Genomic DNA, 4,411 nt, shown 5'->3' on the forward strand with positions numbered 1-4,411 from the left:
AGTAGGCAGAGCAGCAGACAGAGGGAGAGGGAGAAGCAGGCTCTCCGTCGAGCAGGGAGCCCGATGCGGGGCTCGATCCCAGGGCCCTGGGATCATGACCTGAGCTGAAGGCAGCCGCTTAACCGACTGAGCCACTCAGGTGCCCCCATTAATTCTTGTATGGATTGTTCCAGCACTGTGAGTTCATACCAATCTAGAGATAACTATTTGAACCCTGCAATGGGTAAAGTGCTGTGCAAGGTACTAAGGGACATACTGAAAAAATTAAACAATCTGTGGCTCCCTTCCATAATTTAGGGTTTAGCTGGTGACATAGGTATGTGCTCATGTGGCTAAATATCTGTCTGGACACAAGCTCTCATTCATAAGGAGCATGGGACCTGGAATTTCCAACTTTAGGGATCAGGGAAGGCTTTCTGGAGAAGGTAGGCTTTGAGGACAGCCTCGACAGTGGTTTCACATGTGCGTGTCAGAGAAATGCAACTTCTTCTTTTTTTAAGTAAAAAAAACCTCTCTTTTTATTAGAAAATAATACACATTCATTTCCAGAAAGCATTCAACAATACAGAAAACGTACCTGTGAAATTCACCACCTGAAATCCTACCACCTACAGGTGGCCAGAATTAGCACGGCCATGGGCCCGTCTGCCCAGCTGCAGGATCCTGTTATGCACGCTGTTGTGTAACCAGCTGTTTTCACTCAACAATATGTCATGGACATTTTTCCATGCCAATTATTCCCAATCTACATCACCATTTAAGTGGCTGGAGAGTATTCCATTATACGGATGCACTCTAAATTAATCAAATCCCCATTGATAAACATTTAGTGTTGCGATCAAGGGCACGGACTCTGGAGCCCCACCGCCCAAGCATAAATCCTGGCTCTACCACTCCCTGGCTGGGTGATTTTCAGTGGAAACCCTACCTCTCTGAGTGCAGGTTCCTCCTCTATAAAATGGGGTTATTAATAATACCCACTGCATAGGGATGTTGTGAGTAGATGTCTGCAAAACATTTGTAACAGTTTCTAGCACACATTAAATGCTCAATTAAGGCTGTCATAAGCACGGCTGTGACCATCATCTGAATACGGACTCCCCATTACCTACTTCGGATAATGAAATATATAGAAGTAAAATGAACTAGCCAAACGGTAAACATATCTAAAATCTTGACTACTATGGTCCACCATCGGTGGGCAGGAGGACCTGTGGTTGGTAGGAGGCCGGTAGAGAGGACAGCCACTGCTTCCTGGCCCAGAGCACCGGAGACCCTCCCAAGGCGTCCGCACCTCCCGCCAGCGAAATCTCCTGACTTGCCCAAACTTCTGGGTGGCATCCTGGAACACAAAGCCGGATGAAAATTAACAGCAAGTCAGGTCAGACTCTCTCACTTTGATTTCTAGAAGGAAAGCTAGAGTTGGGGCCATATTTGAAAATATAGGTCAAATCTCGGTTTCTGTGGTTACCAAACACTGTCAGCCACTAGGGACTCCCTCCCTCGGGGGTGATGCCAGGGTTCCGAGGCCTGGCAGCCGGGCCTGGCTCCCCTCGGGCTGCGCCCCCCGCCCGGCTCTGCTGCCCGCGGGCCGCGGAGGGACTGCCGGGCGCGCTGCAAGCGGGCAGGGGCCCGCGGGCACCCTGCCCTCCACTTCTGGGGGGTGGGGAGGCTTGGCGGTGCTGCCGATGGGGCTCGGGGCGGGGGGGGTACCCCGAACGGCGGCCCTGCCCACTCGCCTGCCCGGCTTCCCGCGTCCGCGGTCGCAGGGAGCGCCCCGCCTGGGCACGGGCCGTGCCCGCCGGAGGAGGGAGGAGGCCGGCCGCCGCGGGAACAATGTGGTCGATTGTTTTGCCGACTGTCAGCCTCGTTCCCGGATCCTCCTTTCCACGCCCCTTGGCCTAACCGCCACAGGCCCGGGACGCAGAGGGAAGAGCCCCCTTATTTGGTCTTGGAAAGAAAGGGGAAAGGTTATCCTCAGATGCCTGCGGCGTTGGGTCATCGGCCCGCAGTTGTTGGCCCGCACCCGGCTGCGGTGCCGTCTCCCGCCGGTAGGTGGCGGCGCCGGGCAGCGCCTCGCGGAGGCGCCCGAAGTGGTAAACAAGCCCCGCAGGTTCCGGTACCTCCGTCTCGGGGTCTTCTTTTGTGTGCGCGCTGGCAGGGGCGTGGGGGTGGTGGCCAGCGGCGGAGGAGGCAGGGGGCGGCGGAAGAGGGGGGGAAGAGCGCGAAAAGAAGAAAACAACGCCTTTTTTAATGCGACAGTCAAACCTTCGAAATCGGCTTCAGTGGAGGGTGTGACTTTGCCGTGTCGATTTCATGTGACCCATTTGCTCGCGCACAGGCGGATGCGGGCGTCAGTTTCAGGGTCCGCCCGGCAGTTGGGATGCAGATTCCTTGAGGAACATCAGTCAGGTACTAGGTGAAGTTCAGTACCAGCCTGGAGGCTTCCTTTCTTTCCTCCCCCCATCCCCTCCTTCCTCTCCCCTCCCTCTGCCAGCTTCTCAGGTGAGCTAGTGAGGTGGAGCGAGCCACCTGCCTTCTTTGGCCTGAGCAGGAGGAGGGGGCGGAGGTTCCTAAGCACTAAGCACGTGCAGGCCGGCCCTTGCTCACCCTTATTGCTGATCCTCACAACAGATCAGCAAGACAGAAATTACCCTCGCCATTTTACACGTAGCTCCCAGAGGTTAAGGTCACACAGACCAAGCTGGGATTTGAACCGTGGGCCTTCACACTTCAAAGCCAAGGCTTGTCCCATAATTAGGAGCACAATGACCTCGCCAATGATTCCTCACAATAAAGCTCCCGTGATATGTATGTTCTCCAAAGAGCTTTAAAAAGAACCAAAACAGGAGCGTGATTTGAATGTCTTCAGCAGAACAGAGCAAAAGCTTTACCATCTGTGGAGGTGAGTCTGGTGGTTGAATTTGCTCCCCGGGGGTGGGAAGGAGATCCGAGATCAGGGGAGCCAGGGGGCATTAGCTTCTGCTTTAACTGCCCTCAGGGGCTCTTGCGTATCTCCGAGGTGCTCGGGGGCAGCAAGCTGCGTAGTCTTGGTCGCTCCACTGCGGGCTCCAAAGAGGGGACTGCGGGGGCGTTGGGGGAGGGGGTGCGGGGAGCTGTTGCTAACTCTTATTTTCTATTTTAGGCAAGTCGTAGAGGCCCTTTTGTTTGGCTAAGCGTCCCACCTGCAACTCTGCCCCTTCGCATTGTTCATTCCATCTGCCTCCTGGGGAGAAGGGGGCAATAATTTTCATCCAGAAGACCAGTTTCAGGTTTCCTCATCTGGAGATAAATTAATTTTCCAAGGCACACAATTATAGGCAACTTTTCAAAGAGTTACTGGAGGGGCGCCTGGGTGGCTCAGTCGTTAAGCGCCTGCCTTCGGCTCAGGTCATGGTCCCAGGGTCCTGAGATTGGAGCCCCACATCAGGTGCCCCACTCGGCAGGGAGTCTGCTTCTCCCTCTCCCTCTGCCCCTGCTTGTGTTCCCTCTCACGCTATGTCTCTATCTGTCAAATAAATAAATAAAATCTTTAAAATAAAAAAAAGTTACTGGAATGACAGTTTCATGCTTAGATTAACTGGTGCCAGGTTTTCTTTTTCTTTTTTTTTTTATAAAGAAAGTTTGTGTGAATAAAGTTAAATCCAAGAAATGTGTTTTTTCTCTATCTCTCTTTTCATGAAATTGTAAAAAAAAGAGAAAAAAGAGAAAGCTCCTTCTTCCAGTTTTGGGGGGTTTCCAGGTTTCCAAGAATTTACTTAGTAGCTTGCTACACAGTATATTTCTGTGGAAAAATTACAGCAAGACCATCTTATAGATCATTACTTTCCAGTCATTGTTTTATTGGTCCCCAGCTTCAATGAGAACAAGCACTGTCTGGGTTTGCCCTGACCTCCAGAGCTCAAGTCCTCATTACAGGAGCCAGAGAGGGTCCTTGGCAGGATCAGGAATGTGGCAGGGACTCCACACCACAGTCTTTCTGGGAGGGGAAGTTATAACTGAGTCCTTAATGTCTCATCGTCTCAGGGACTGCCCTGTTTAGAGGGGGAGTGGCACCCAGCCACCCAGCACAGCCCACAGCCCTGGAAAGAGTTACCCAGCCTTGGCCACACTCCTTAATCTCCGTGCTCCAGCTGTTGGGAGGATTGGATGATTTCTTCATATGCAAAGGGCTGAAAACAGTGGCCCATGGGGAGCACATCTCCCAGGGTAGTTGGGGTGGGGGGGGAGATTAAATGAAATAATGTTGTAAAACCCTTAGCCCAGAGCCTGGCACCCGGAAAGGAATCAATAAATGTCTGGTGAGCAGCATAATCAGCTACCTCTTTTTGAGTGCCAGCTAGAGGGGACAGATTACTTAAGGCTCTTTATGTACGCACGTGAATCCTTATGGAAAACCTAGGATGTGAAA

The 4,411-nt window shown here is 52.4% G+C and overlaps 1 long non-coding RNA gene across 2 annotated transcripts; it reads left to right on the forward strand.

Moving 5' to 3' along the window:
- Positions 1-1,806: 1,806 nt before the first annotated feature.
- On the forward strand, positions 1,807-3,652 carry LOC115942676 (uncharacterized). Of its 2 annotated transcripts, XR_014142646.1 has the most exons (4): positions 1,807-2,051; positions 2,263-2,412; positions 2,635-2,905; positions 3,146-3,652. It is a non-coding gene; the product is annotated as an uncharacterized LOC115942676 (long non-coding RNA). The 2 variants fall into 2 exon arrangements; XR_014142645.1 differs by lacking the exon at positions 1,807-2,051 and having other exon boundaries at positions 2,100-2,412.
- Positions 3,653-4,411: the final 759 nt, after the last annotated feature.

Source organism: Leptonychotes weddellii, unplaced genomic scaffold (assembly GCF_054177405.1).
Source record: "Leptonychotes weddellii isolate Sample4059 unplaced genomic scaffold, ASM5417740v2 HiC_scaffold_7807, whole genome shotgun sequence".
Classification (NCBI taxonomy): domain Eukaryota; kingdom Metazoa; phylum Chordata; class Mammalia; order Carnivora; family Phocidae; genus Leptonychotes; species Leptonychotes weddellii.